Source organism: Dryas octopetala, chromosome 9 (assembly GCF_963921425.1).
Source record: "Dryas octopetala chromosome 9, drDryOcto1.1, whole genome shotgun sequence".
Classification (NCBI taxonomy): Eukaryota; Viridiplantae; Streptophyta; class Magnoliopsida; order Rosales; family Rosaceae; genus Dryas; species Dryas octopetala.
The window spans coordinates 18,728,708-18,744,227 of NC_141374.1; the positions used below are offsets into that span (position 1 = coordinate 18,728,708).

General features: G+C 50.8%; 2 pseudogenes across 1 annotated transcript; one reads left to right on the forward strand and one right to left on the reverse strand.

The window, feature by feature from the left end:
* Positions 1 to 8: 8 nt before the first annotated feature.
* On the forward strand, positions 9 to 1,110 carry LOC147275286 (loganic acid O-methyltransferase-like; annotated as a pseudogene). The gene is made up of 2 exons (XR_015119613.1): positions 9 to 111; positions 239 to 1,110. The product of XR_015119613.1 is annotated as a loganic acid O-methyltransferase-like (transcript).
* Positions 1,111 to 13,321: 12,211 nt separating this feature from the next.
* LOC147275287 (loganic acid O-methyltransferase pseudogene) lies at positions 13,322 to 15,012 on the reverse strand (annotated as a pseudogene).
* Positions 15,013 to 15,520: the final 508 nt, after the last annotated feature.

The following is a 15,520-nucleotide window of genomic DNA, read 5'->3' on the forward strand; positions in this document are numbered from 1 at the left end:
ATATAAAATCAAAGAAGAGAAACCAACAAGATAGAGATGGCAGAATCTGTAGCATTTCCAATGAATGTTGGAGATAGCCTGTACAGCTATAGCAAAAACTCCGCTTTTCAGGTGCAACATCTCTGATCTCACTCTTATTTATCACAGTACGTATTTTCTCAATACTTTACATTGGTGAGGATCAATGATAAAAGTAACTCAAGCTTTTTCTTCTGTTTTTTTTTTTTTTTTTGGGTAGAGAAAAGCTATAGATGCTGTCAAGGAACTGATCAAAGAGGCCGTTTTTGAAAAGCTTGATATCAAAATCTTCTCTTTTTCAAACACCTTCAGAGTTACAGATTTAGGCTGTGCTGCTGGGCCTAACACATTCGTAGCAGTGCAAAACATACTTGATGCTCTGGAGCACAAGTATCGAAGCCAAGAAAAAGGAGTACACAATTCTGATCAGCTCCCTGAATTTCAAGTTTTTTTTCAGTGATCAAACCTCAAATGATTTGAATGAACTCTTCCGGTCCCTCCCTCCAGTCAAGGGATACCATGCAGTTGGTGTGCCGGGTTCTTTTTATTCTCGCTTATTTCCAAAGCCTTTCTTCACTTTGTCTACTCTTCATATTCTCTCCATAAAGTGCCAAAAGAGGTGGAGGACATGAACTCTCCTGCTTGGAACAAAGGGAGGATTCATTACTCGAAATCTGCAGACCAAGTTGTGAAGGCATATGCAGCTCAATATGCCAAGGACATGGAGTGCTTTCTAAATGCTAGAGCACAAGAGATTGTGTGTGGAGGGTTGATGGCCTTTATTGTCCCGGGCCGCTCCAATGGAACCCCTCATGCACAAACTTTTGTCAACATGGCAATAGACCTCTTTGGATCCTGCCTCATGGACTTGGCCAACAAGGTATGCATGAAATTAATTCTCAGCTCCTCAATGTTGATTCCTTTTTGGGCATAAAGCACAACACCAGAAGATCTGTAACATGTTTTTTTAACAATTCAAAAGAAAGAAAAAACAGTATTTGTAAATTTCTTGAAGTTAAAGATAAGAAGCTTAGTCCATCTGATCATAATTCCCTCTATATTACAAACTTGGGCATGAACTCAAATCTTATGAATATTGTTGATGCAAATTCTCGTAAGGTAGATGCAACAACTTAGATATGCTGATCTGGCTGATCAAGTGCTTCGCTGGATGATGAAGTGGATGCTGATTGAGATCTTCCTGTAGACAAAAACAAGATCAAAGGAGATGGACCGGTGTGGTACCAGCCAAACACACTCCGATGATGAAATCAGTGGTGGTGTTTGATGGTGGATGAGGAAGAACAAAGGAAGAACTTGGGAGAATGGGAAGAACAAGGCAAATGTTCTGGGTTATTCTCAGCAAGTTGGGTAGGCTCTTTCTTGGATGGAAATACAAAGTGTTTAGCGTGTGTATTGATAGATTGCTAGCTGCTTCATTTTGTGCATATGTGGTGCCTTATATAGGCAAAGGAAAACTTAATGAATAAGTTACCTGCATGTGAATGAATGGTTGCCAGAGACCCACGCACCTGGTCAGACCTAGTTGCATGCTCAGCTGCTTGCTTCCTCAGCATTGAATGCTGCATTGAATGCAAGGTTGGAAGGTGCAGGCAAACTGTCCAGCAGTCATGAATGCAAGCCTGATATTCTGTCTGTCAGAAGATTGTGTCAGGTGCATTCAAGTGTGGCGGTTCGTCCCATCGTGATCTTCCTGGGAATGGCGGCGGAGAGCCGAGCCGAGCCGATACGAACACATGTTTTCATGTGAAGACACGAAGTCCATGTGTGGTCGGATCGGGCATGGGATTCCAGGCCGAGCCGGTCCCATAGACTGGGGGTCTTTCCGAGCTCTAACTGGTCGACGCCAGAACCCGAAAAGAGGCCATCTCCTGTGCCGAGCCGAGCCGGACCGGGATGATCGTGGGAAGATGGACACTCGATCCCACGGAAGATCATCGGTTCGGCTCGGACCGAACATGGAGGGCCGGCGTGGAGATCCGGTCTGAGCTGGCAGAGGCGATGCCGAGTGGTGATGACGTGGGGGTCAAAGTTTTGACCACTGAGAGTCAAACTCCGAGGTGGATGTTGACCAGCCACGTGTCGAGCTGTGATTGGCTGTTCGGATTGATGTGGATTTTCCCACAAACAGGAGTCCCCCAGCTTCCGATCCGAGCGGGCAGTGGTGGATTGGAAGTTGAAGTGTAATCCCAAAGATGGCGTGTTCGCTTGGTCCGAGCCGAACCCTACAAGCCCATGTTCCCGAAGATCCGAACACAAGACGACTTGTGATTAGTCAAAATATCTCAGGGACAGGTGAAGAGACGTTTGATTTCTGCATGGGGGAACGTAAGGGTCACCTCGTTATGGGTATTTTTTGAATGCTTGACAGGTGTCAAGATCTGGCATATGAAGCGCCAGAAATGAAGGGCTGAGATCGGTTTGCATGGGGGTATAAATCATGCCTTTCTCTCTCTTCCCTCTCACTTTCCAACTTTTTCAGAAACTCCCACTCTCTCTCTGCAAACTCTTCCCTCCTCCGCCGTGAATTTCCTCCTACCTCCGTCGTTAGTGCAGCAGTTCGGTCACGGTTTCGGGCAAGCGTAATCATAGACGAAGCCATTCCGAGTGTGTGAGGGGTGGAGGGATTGGCCGGACAAAAACCAGTAAGTGATTCTGTCCATTCTTGAGTTTTTGTGTTTTTCGGGTTTTTCTGGGTGTGTTCTTGGTGTTCTTGAGAAAAAGAACTTTTTGATCCATAAAGTGAGAGAGAGAAAGTAGAAAAACTGTTAGTAATGTCAGAGACTGATTCGAGTGGTCGGCTCGGATCGGGGGAAGCCTTCGAGGGAGACAGTGGGGCCGAGGTGAGCCGAAGCCCATCTGTGGGTGAGGCCGAGCCGAGCCGAAGCCCACCTGCGGGTGAGGCGAGTTGGGATGGCTTGTCCGAAGAGTTGGACGAGGCTGGCTCGGCATTGAACCGCAATCCGGGCGGAGAGCGCCGAGCCCGAGGGGATCAGGAAAACCCCGAGATACTGAGTTCCGACTGGGAACAAGGGACGGTCGAAGGAGGTGACGAAGAACCTCTCGACGTCGAGCCGATCGCCACCATTCCGAGCAGACTCACCTCGGGCTCGGATGAAAGGGATAGGGGGCACGAGGCGTCGACCTCGGCTCAGGGGGTGACGGGGAGTCCGATCGACCCGGACTTCTACGAGGAACTGCCGTGGAAGGCCGATCAGATCCCCAATGAGATGACCGAGTACCATCTCAGGGATTTGAGGAGTAGATACTCAGTCCCCGACTCCGTGCTGATGAGGTTGCCGACCGAGGGGGAGAAGCCGAGCCGACCCCCGATAGGATGGGTGACCATGTACCCGGAGATGTTTGAGAATGGGGTTCGGCTCCCCCTGCACACCTTCCTGCAGGACTGGCTCGCGACGATCGGCGCGGCGCCACACCAGCTGAACCCGAACGTATACAGGATCATCCTGTCCATGCACATCTTGTGGCACAAAGTGCACAAGTGTGTGCCACACAAGGATATCCTGTTCTGCAATTACGCACTGAGGTCGAAGCAGAGCGAGCTCGGATTCTACAACCTCCAGGCGTACTCGGGGCCACTCTTCGGTGGGAATCCCTCCTCCCAGAAGACATGGAAGAAAAGATATTTCTTTGTCTCTGGGGATTGGGAGTTCGCCGATCCGAACAGAATCACCTCGGCTCGGGTGCCCAGAGCTTTTAGAATTCCAGGTGGGCATTGGGAATTTGGGGCCGGTCCGAGGACAATTTGCATATGTCTTGTGATAATTGTATTATATTTTTGTCTAACTCTTTTTGGTTTCGCCTTCGCAGTCAGCTGGGGCAAGTACAAGCTCCGAGGCGAGCTCAAGGACCAGATCGCCGCGATCAGGGACTCACCAGGAGAGTACTTGTCAACCAAGTTCCTGCTCGGGGAGACTCAGATCCGACAGAGCGGGATCTCCTGGTTTGTGCCCAGGTGGAATCCTAGAGCCGAGAGGGGAATGGCGCCCACCGAACTGGAGGTTCGCCTTAGGAAGAAAGCGGCTCGGAGCGTCCAGAAGAAGGCAGCGGGGCGGACCCCTGCCGAGCCGGTCCAGGCTCCTGCCCCGGCGGCAGCTCAGCCTAGATCTCCTGCGCCGAGACCGGTTCGGCAGGCAGAGAAGAGGAAGGCTCCCCAGGCCGAGGCCCCAGTGGAGAAGAGGGCTCGGGCCGAACCCGGCGGTTCTGGTGCCGGGGCGTCCGGTTCGGCGCCCCTGAAGGCGGTGGAGGTAGTCCCCGGCCTCGAGCCGTTCGTCACGGGCCTCAAGCGCGTGATGACCGCGAGGGTGCAGGAGGGGCTGTGGGCCGATCATGGCGAGCCGGGCTTCAGCCACCAGGCTCTGATCGCATCCCGCCAGGCCATGTTGGTAAGTCTCCTTTACTTCGGATTTTGTCTATTCGCTCGGTTCGGAATAATGATGAATTTGTTTCTCTTGCAGCTCGCCATGAGGCAGTTCGAAGCTGCTAAGGCCGCCGTCGATGCCGAGGCGAAACTGGAGAGGTTTCGGGCACGGGTCGTAGAGCTGAAAGAGAAGTTGGCCGAGGCCGAGCGGACGGTTAATGCCGAGCGCGAACGGTCGGAGGGTCTGCAATCCAGGCTGGCCAGGAAGGAGGAGGAGGTCGGTCGGCTCGGCAAGGAGCTTGCCTCCTCGGAGCAAAATGTGGCGGACTTGAGGCATTATGTCGGCGATCTCCAGCGAGACATCGAGGCCGCTGAACGGAGGATCGAGAATGTCGAACTCCGACGTCGATCTGAAGTGCCGAGCGCCCAGGCACTGGCTGATGCCCATTTTGATGGGTATCAGGAGCTTTTGGAGGCGATCAAATCGAAGAGGCCGGACTGGGATGTATCATTCCTTGGCGAGTCCGAGGACGACGAAGACACCCAGGGAAGTCAACAGGATGAGCTTCCTCCTCTCGATCGCCAAGTCCGCGCCGAAGTCGAGCCGACTCCGGAAGATCCTCCACTGCCTGCATATGAGCCGACCCCGATTCCCCCGGTCCCCGAATCCGATCCCAATGCTGAGATGCAGATCGGCGGGGTTGAGGTGGTGCAGCTCGGCGAGGAGACGCCCGAGGAGTCTACCGAGCCGATCCAGGAGGGCCCTGCCGAGCGATCTGCATGATAGCATGATTTTATGTTGTCTTGTTTTTGTTTTTGTTCCCGAGCCGAAGTGTGGCTCGGGTTTAATTGTTTTTGGAACAATTTGTATTTGGTTTTATGTTGTTTAATTTTATCAGAATTTTCTTTATATGATACAAGCTGCTGTCAGTTCGGCTCGGAAATTAAGCTAACGACAAAAACTAATAACACATGGAAAAGAAAAATGATAAAAGTGAAAACATAATAAGAACCAAGACACTTTGAGATCGGCTCGGCATGCCGATTAAAATGAAAATGAATGGTGATGATAAATTAGAACTTGTCTTCGGATCAGCTTGATAAGCATAACCAGGATAAGTAAAAATTTAAAAAACCCTAGTCATCTCGGATGGGCTCGGCATACCCATTGAGATATTTAGGAATGCAGGTTTTTGAGAAAAATATTCAAACCTACTTTCAGATCGGCTCGGCATGCACGATGAAAGTTTTGGTTGGAGTGTATATTTTTCTTTTAGAAATATCCTGTTGAACGTTAGGACTGTAGGAAGTCGCTTCGGCTCAGACAGGGATTTTTATAGACCTGATAAGTCTGTACCATGCCGAGCATTGGGCCGAAAGTGGCGCGCTAGTTCGGCACGGGAGTTTATAGACCTGATGAGTCTGTAATATGCCGAGCATCGGGCCGGAAATGGCGCGCCCGCTCGACACATGAGTTTATAGACCTGATGAGTCTGTAATATGCCGAGCATCGGGCCGGAAATGGCGCGCCCGCTCGACACATGAGTTTATAGACCTGATGAGTCTGTAATATGCCGAGCATCGGGCCGGAAATGGCGCTTCGGCTCGGCACATGGGTTTAGAATTTTTTCGAAGGAAACACTTAGATCTTTCCTCTTTGTTAGAAGTGTATAGGAGTAGAGTCCCCAGTGTTTACTTCGAAAAAATAAGAAGAAAAATGAGTAGAAATGTGCTCATCTTTTCATTGATTGGAATGGGTGTTAGGTCGGACAGTCCCCGATCCTAACTACATTTTTACTGGTAATAAGTCTTCAAGTGTTCAGCGTTCCAGCTATGCTTGAGAGGCTTCCCAGCCAGAGTGGCCAAGTTGTAAGTGCCGGGCTTGACTATGCCCGTGATTCTATATGGTCCGGTCCAGTTCGGATCAAATGAGCTCTCCTTGACGGCAAGGGGATTCTTTTTCATGACGAGGCTGCCCAATCCGAAGCTTCTGGGTCTGACCCTTTGATTGTAGTATTTGGCCACCCTCTGTTGATAAGCGGCTCGGCAGAGATTGGCGTCGGTTCGCCTCTCCTCGATTATGTCCAGGCCGAGCCGAAGTCCGGCATCATTGGTCTCGGGATTGTACGTGCCGGTTCGGAATGAAGGAGTCCCCATTTCGACCGGGACGACGGCGTCAGTTCCGAACGCCAATGCATAGGGTGTTTCCTTCGTCGAGTTGCGATAGGAAGTTCGATAAGACCAAAGCACCTCTGGCAAGAGTTCAGGCCAATTCCCCTTAGCATTATCAAGCTTAGTCTTGAGGGTTTTCTTGATGATTTTGTTGATGGCTTCGACCTGTCCGTTCGACTGCGGATGGTAAGGCGCGGTGAAGCGCAAGTTGATGTTCAGACGTGAACAAAAACTCCTGAACTTCTTGCAGTCGAACTGCTTGCCATTGTCCGCAATGATGGTGTGCGGCATGCCGAACCGGCAAATGATGTTCTTCCAGACGAAGGTCTCCATCCGTTCGGCCGTAGTTGTGGCCAGGGGCTCGGCCTCGGCCCATTTGGTGAAGTAGTCGACTGCTACCACTGCCATGGTGACTTGCCCTTTAGCCTTCGGCATAGGACCGATCAGATCGAGTCCCCACTGCGCGAACGGCCAGGGGCTGGATATGGAGGTCAGCAATTGGGGAGGTTGATGGGGAACCGCGGCAAATTGCTGGCATTTGATACAAGCGCGAGACAGATGATCTGCGTCCTTGTTCAGCGTTGGCCAGAAGTAACCCTGTCTGATCGTCTTGTAGGCGAGGGCTCTTCCTCCCGAGTGGTTTCCGCATATCCCCTCGTGGATTTCTCTCAGCACATCCTGACCTTCTTGGGGAGTGACGCACCGCAAGTAGGGTAGGGAGAAACTCCTTTTGTAAAGCTGACCGTTGATCATGCTGAACCGAGCCGACCTGGTTTTGATGAGACGTGCTTTGTCCCTCTCCGGGGGGAGAACCCCGGAGACCAAGTAGGTGATGATTGAAGTCATCCAGTTCGGCTCGGCCTCGGTTTGCATAACTGCGGCCTCGGTTTCGGCGGTGCTAGGTCTGTCCAGAATTTCGACTGGAACATGCCTGGCGGATCCGGTGTCTGTGGCCGAAGCCAGGCGTGCCAAGGCGTCGGCCCTGCAGTTTTCTGCCCTCGGGATTTGTGATATTTTGTATTCGCGGAAGTCTCCGAGCAGCAAAAGGGTCTTCTCGAGATAGGCAGTCATGCTGGGCTCCCGAGTCTCATACTCTCCCAAAATCTGATTGACGATTAGCTGGGAGTCGCTGAAGATGTTTAGTTTGGTCGCGCCGAGCTCCTTTGCCAATCTGAGCCCGGCGATGAGTGCCTCATACTCTGCTTCGTTGTTTGACGCTTGAAATCTGAAGCGAAGAGCATACTCCATCACAACTTGTTCCGGGGAGATCAGAATAAGCCCGGCTCCGCTTCCCATGGCGTTGGAAGATCCGTCCACATAGAGGGTCCAGGTGAGGAGATCTACCTGGCCGTGTTCGCCGATTGTGTTTGGATCGGACGCCGATGGCATAGCGTCGGTGCGCGGCGGATCCTCCGTCGAGGTGGTCGACTCACAGATGAAGTCGGACATGGCTTGACCTTTGATGGCCGTCCTGGGACGGTAGATGATGTCAAACTCGCCGAGCTCGATTGACCATTTGATGAGCCGACCCGAAGTCTCGGGTTTTGCTAAGATTTGTCTGAGCGGCTGATCCGTCAAGACAACGATTGAATGAGCCTGGAAGTAGGGTCTCAGCTTCCGAGCCGAGCTGACCAGGGCGAGAGCCATCTTCTCGAATTTTGGATACCTGGTCTCTGCATCGGCGAGGGCTCGGCTCGTGTAGAAGACGGGGTGTTGTACACCGCCGACCTCTCTCACCAAAACCGAGCCGAGAGCTGAGTCTGAAACAGAAAGGTAGAGGAAAAGTTCTTCACCTTCCTCCGGTTTGGATAATATGGGAGGTTCCCCCATGTGCCTTTTCAGATCTTGAAAGGCCTGCTCACATTGGGGGGTCCATTCTATGCTCTTCCCTGCTCCCCTTAAGGCTTTGAAGAAAGGGAGGCACCGGTCAGTAGATTTTGAGATGAACCGGTTCAGGGCGGCAACTCTTCCAGTCAGACTCTGGATTTCCTTGCGTGTCCTTGGGGACTTCATGTTGATCAAAGCCTGGATCTTCTCCGGATTGGCTTCAATCCCCCGTTGGCTGACCAGGTAGCCCAGGAACTTTCCTGACCGAACCCCAAAGACACATTTGGCTGGGTTCAGACGCATCTGATATTCCTTCAGGACTCCGAACATGTCTGAGAGGTCCCTGACGTGATCGTCCGCCTTGATGCTTTTGACCAGCATGTCATCCACGTAAACCTCTACGGATTTGCCGATGGAAGATCTGAACATGTGGTTGACCAGCCTTTGATAGGTGGCTCCGGCGTTCTTGAGGCCGAAGGGCATGACCTTGTAACAGTACATGCCGCGATCCGTTATGAAAGATGTGCCTTCCTGGTCGGACTTGTGCATCAGGATCTGGTTGTATCCAGAGTAGGCGTCCATGAAACTGAGGAGCTGATGTCCTGCTGTTGCATCGACGAGCTGATCTATTCTGGGCAAGGGAAAACTATCCTTGGGACATGCCCTGTTCAGATCGGTGAAGTCCACGCACATCCTCCACTTCCCGTTGTTCTTTTTCACCATGACCACGTTGGCGAGCCAGTCGGGGTAGTTGACCTCCCGGATGAACCCGTTGTTTTGCAACTTGGTTACCTCTTCAGCCATGGCGGCGTATCGGACCGGATCGTATGACCTCCTCTTCTGACGGACCGGTTTGCATCCCGGGTCAGTGTTCAGCCTGTGGGTGATCACGTCAGACGATATGCCTGGCATGTCATCGTAAGACCAGGCGAACACTTCCGCGTTGGTACGGAGGAAGTCAATGATGGCAGAACGTTGTTCGGGGCCGATCTGAGTTCCCACTCGGACGAGCCGATCCGGTGTCTCGGCCGAGATCGTCACTTCCTCCCAGGCCTCGGCGGGAAGGGGCCGAGATTCTGGGTTCGGCTCGGAAGTGAAGTCAAATGTTTCCGCCCTCGGCCACCTGCCCGAATCGGCGATGGAGTCAAGCTCCTGCGAGTTCGGCAGCTGACCCTTCTGCTTGATCGAAGCGGCGTAGCACGACCGAGCCGAGCACTGGTCTCCCTGAATGACGATGCAGTCGTCGCCCACCGGACATTTGATGAGGAGGTTGGCGTAATGGACGATGCAGTCAAGGTCGACCAGAGCCGGTCTGCCCAGAATGATGTTGTAGGCTGATGGCCGTTTGACGACAATGAAGTACGTCATGCAGGTCTTCTTGATCGGTCCCTTCCCGAGCGAAAGGGGAAGGTAAATGTGTCCGAGGGGCTGAACCACTTCTCCCCCGAACCCGACCAAGGCAGGTGTATCGGTCTCCAGCTTATCCTCGCCAATGCCCATCTGCGCGAACGCAGAGTGGTAGAGGATGTTGACTGAGCTCCCTCCATCGACGAAGGAGCGCGCAATGGTTGTCCCGGCCACCTCAGCCACTATGACGACCGGATCATAGTGGGGGAAGATGATCTCGTTTGCCTCGTTCGGCTCAAAGGTGACCGGCGCCCAGTCCTTCCGCTGTCTTTTGGAAGTGCTGGGCTGACCTGCCTGGATCGACAAGGACTCGTGAGCTTGAGCCGCCTGTCTGACATACTCCTTCTGGGATCGGTTCGAGCTCCCCACGAAGGTTGGTCCCCCGCCGATTGATCCGATGGCAGCATCCTGGACCTCGATGGTGTTGGTGGGCTTCTTCGGCGCGGCCTTGGGTACCCTAGGCCCACCGGCCAGGAATTGATTGATCTTACCCGCCCGGGCAAGAGTCTCAATCCCGTCGCGGAGGGCGTAGCAATCACCCGTGACGTGGCCGTGATTGGAATGGTACTTGCAGAAGACGCCCTCCTTGATTTTGTCTGGGGGTGGTCCCTTGATCTCCCTTGCGACTGGGAGTTGGTCCTTGACCTTGGAGTAGATTGTCTCCAGACCGGCGTTGAGGGGAGTGTACTCCGTGTACTGGACAAACTTGGGTCCCTTGCCCAGAAGTTGGCGTGGCTCCTCGGTCCTGGTCTTCTTGGATTGGACCTGGGGTTTGGGAGTTGCAACCTCTCCCTCCTTCCTCTTGGCCGAGGTCGGCCTGGGATTCAGGGCCTCCACCTGAGCATCCCACTCCTCAGCCCGCGCCCACTTAGTGGCTTCGGCAGAAAGCTCATCGTAAGTGGAGGGAGGATTCCTCATCAAGTGGGAGCGGAGTCCCCCGGCGTGCAGGCCTTGCATGAGGGCATTCTTAGCTGACCTATCGTCGCAATCGTCGCACTTCGTATATTCGATGTTGAAGCGGATCAGATAGGCCTTGAGGCTCTCCCCCTCCTGCTGCTTGATGAGCGACATATCGTTCAAGTTGTAGAGTCGTTCGGATACAACCCGATATCTCGCCAGGAAGGCCCTCCGGAGGTCGGAGAAGGAGTCGATGGAGTTCGGTTGGAGGGTTCGGAACCAACCCCGAGCCGAGCCCTTCAAGGTCGAAGGGAAGATTCTGCACTTCGTGGCTTCAGATGCCTGGCGGGCCTCCATGGCGTATCTGAAGCTGTCAAGATGGTCGTAGGGATCCTTGGTCCCGTCATACTGATCCATCTTGGGGGGCTTGGTGTCGCGGGAGACCTCAGCATCCATGATTCTGCTGGTGTACGGGAGGGGAAGTTCCTCCCCGTGGTCGGCTCTACCGGTATACCCCCTGGAGACCTCGACATGTCCGAGCCGATCGTGGACGCTTCGGATCTGGTCCTGGACCAAAGTCCGAACAAGATTTTCCACATTGGGCGGGGTCGGCTCGGCCGCATTTTCCCCTGAGCACTCGGCCTGGTTGCCGAGTCTCTCACTCACCGGCTGACGAGTGAGCCTCTCGCTTGCCGGTTGTCGATCCGACATGATCATGGTGGACCCCAGTCGGTCGCTCACTGATCGCCTCCCCGAGTGAGTTCCTGATGGGGAAGGATCCTGACTGGCGATAGGGCCGAGTCTATTCCGAATCGGGCCCCTGGTTTCGGCCGAACCGGCAGGACTGTTGGCCCCCAACCTTGATTGGGCCGGGGGTCGTCGATTTGTATTCGGGTCGGCACGGTCTCCGCCCGAATTCCTGGGGGCACGTTTCCCGAAAGCCGCCTGTTTTTGCTGAAGAAGACGGTGGGCGTTCAGGCATTCGGCCTGTTCGGCCGGGGGCATGTCCTCGAAGCCCGGGAAGACGTGATCCGAGTCCTGCTGATCGGTCTGGTCGTTCGGCTCGGCAGGAGTGCTTTGCCGAGAAGGAGACGGCGAAAGGACCTCCTGCTCGGTTCGGGTCCGGCGCGATCGGAAGCCCGATCCCCCACTATTCTCAAGTTGAGCACGGTGGCGTGCAAGTTCCCCGGCCAGCTCGGCCTGTTTTGCGAGCAGCTCATTATTCTGCTTCAGGAGTGCATTCTCAGCGGCCAGATGTCGCTGACTCTCCTTAAGGAGTTTGTGAGCGGCTCGGATTTTGGAGGAACCTTTGGACTTTGGCGTCCTGGGGAGTTGTGCTCCCCTCGTTTTCTCAGGTGTCTCAGGCTGATGTTGTTCATCATTCTGAGACGCTCCTGAAGAAGAACTGGTGTCCCGAAATATGGTAGTCATGATGACTTGCGTGGAGGAAGAGCTTAGCGTTTGCGGTGATGAACACAACGGCTGAAGTCAGCTTCCCACAGACGGCGCCAATCTGTTGATGCAAATTCTCGTAAGGTAGATGCAACAACTTAGATATGCTGATCTGGCTGATCAAGTGCTTCGCTGGATGATGAAGTGGATGCTGATTGAGATCTTCCTGTAGACAAAAACAAGATCAAAGGAGATGGACCGGTGTGGTACCAGCCAAACACACTCCGATGATGAAATCAGTGGTGGTGTTTGATGGTGGATGAGGAAGAACAAAGGAAGAACTTGGGAGAATGGGAAGAACAAGGCAAATGTTCTGGGTTATTCTCAGCAAGTTGGGTAGGCTCTTTCTTGGATGGAAATACAAAGTGTTTAGCGTGTGTATTGATAGATTGCTAGCTGCTTCATTTTGTGCATATGTGGTGCCTTATATAGGCAAAGGAAAACTTAATGAATAAGTTACCTGCATGTGAATGAATGGTTGCCAGAGACCCACGCACCTGGTCAGACCTAGTTGCATGCTCAGCTGCTTGCTTCCTCAGCATTGAATGCTGCATTGAATGCAAGGTTGGAAGGTGCAGGCAAACTGTCCAGCAGTCATGAATGCAAGCCTGATATTCTGTCTGTCAGAAGATTGTGTCAGGTGCATTCAAGTGTGGCGGTTCGTCCCATCGTGATCTTCCTGGGAATGGCGGCGGAGAGCCGAGCCGAGCCGATACGAACACATGTTTTCATGTGAAGACACGAAGTCCATGTGTGGTCGGATCGGGCATGGGATTCCAGGCCGAGCCGGTCCCATAGACTGGGGGTCTTTCCGAGCTCTAACTGGTCGACGCCAGAACCCGAAAAGAGGCCATCTCCTGTGCCGAGCCGAGCCGGACCGGGATGATCGTGGGAAGATGGACACTCGATCCCACGGAAGATCATCGGTTCGGCTCGGACCGAACATGGAGGGCCGGCGTGGAGATCCGGTCTGAGCTGGCAGAGGCGATGCCGAGTGGTGATGACGTGGGGGTCAAAGTTTTGACCACTGAGAGTCAAACTCCGAGGTGGATGTTGACCAGCCACGTGTCGAGCTGTGATTGGCTGTTCGGATTGATGTGGATTTTCCCACAAACAAATATTTAACTATAGTTTACAGCTACCAAATTGAAGAGCATGTTCAAATCAGTTTTTTGCCTTGCATTTAAGCACAGCAAGAAAAATAATGGCCTTCCCTGACCCAAAGATGGAGGGTTGCTCTTCAAATTTCTTACGACATAAGTCGAAGAGCTCATCTAAGATTTCATCACCAAATTGCTGCTTGATGAGTCCTTCCAAGGCTGCTCTAATGTGAGATGTAGATAGCTGGCCATTAGACACAGTGCCACGTGGCAAGACATGAGGTACGGTTTCCATTCTCTCTATACTAAAACATCCATTTCGTTCTACAGCAGCTTCCAGTTCTTGGGGAGACATGTAATATATAGGTATGTTAAACGAATCCACTTTCTCTTCACTAACTCTCCCCTGCATATGTGAAAAACACAGCAGCTATAAGAAAAATGTCTTATTAAGCAACAAAAATTGCAATTGCTTTTGCATGGTTATATATGTATCTTATTGTAATTACTTTCTTTTTGAATGTTAAACAATTATTATTAAAGTTCATAGAAATTTCTTCTTCCATTTCTGATTTATAACAGATTTATTTTACATGACAACACACAAAAGGATCATAATGAACTAGCTATACATAGTGGTACAACATCAAACTTAGAGTAGTTGTTCATTGCTTACCTTCCTAGCCAAGTCCATTAGGCAAGATCCTAATACTTGATGGGTCGAATTTGCCACATCATGAGAATGAGAGGAGGTTCCATTGGGGAGTCCTGGAATGATAAGTGCCATCAGTCCTCCATGCACAATCTCCTGTGCCCTGGCATGCAGAAAGCAGTCCATGTCCTCATTATATTGAGCTTCATAAGCCCTTACCACTTCATCTGTGGAATTTAGGTAATGAATCTGTCCTTTATTCCAAGCAGGACTGGTTTTGTCCACTACCTCCTTTATTCCAAGCAGGACTGAATAGAAGCTTTAGGATATAGGCGACCATAGAAGGAACCAGGAACACCCGCAGCATAGTATCGGCTGTTCTGAGGGAGGGATTTGAAGAGCAGGTTAAAGAAAACTTGAAATTCAGGGATTTGAGAATTCAATCCTTGGCTTTGATACTTAGACTCCACAGCTTCAAGTATGTTTTCAACCGCAAAAAATGTATTAGGCCCAACAGAGGAACCCAAATCTGCAATGTGAAAGGTGTTGGAAGATAACAAGATGTCTATGTCAAGCTTTTCTGCAATTTTCTTATTTAGAAGTTGTTTGGCAGCATCCACGAGCCCTCTCTGCAATAGCAGAGATTGTGCATGTTACTTTTAATTGAAGGGATCCAATTAATAATTCTTAATTGATTATCTATTTGCTTTTGGTTAGGTAAACAATACATAAGATGAATATATATATATGTGATATGTCTTCGTAAGTAATGATTTTGTAGAACTCAATACAATAATTATATGGTTATAGCAGTCACTAATTTACCAATGCTAAAGGGATCTAAACCATAAACCTTAATTTTTGCACTTACATTCATCTATTTCAACTGAAAACTATGCTTTTCAAACAGAACATATAATTAATTATTAGAAACTAGCTAGTCAACTGCAGAAACTCCACTTATAGTAAAGGATACTAAAGGATCAGAGAACCTGGTAGGTGGAGTTCTTGGCACAGCTGTTGGGTCCATCTCCAGCTTTCATAGGATGTGCTTCAGAGAATTTACTGGTTTCCACTGCTGCCATCTCTGTCTTTCTCTCTGTTTGGGGATGAGGGTATAGAATACAATATTGTATAGTGGGAGTATTATTTTTATATCTATCACTACTTCTTGACACTGAAAAAAATGTGAAATCCAATATAAATATTCCTGGATACTGATGCCACGTAATACAAGGTTGTTGTCATATTTGTTTAGTTCTTTGATTTTACAGACATGAACTGAAGAAGACTGAGAGAACAATGTATAGCAAATTTTCAGGAAATAAAGTACTTTTATCAATCTTTCAACATTAGTATACATCTGGTTTGTTTCATATTGTGGACAGTAGTAGTTACTAGTTAGGCTACCCTACTTTACCATAATGATCCTTTCTTATGCATCACAACATCAAATAAAACAAAATTCGACCGGAGGCAGCATACGTAATACATGACATCAAAGAAGACAAGTAAACCCAACGGAAAAAGTCAAACAAGCTAGATATAAACAAGGGATTCTCTTAATAATAAAAATTAAGCCGGCATCAAGTA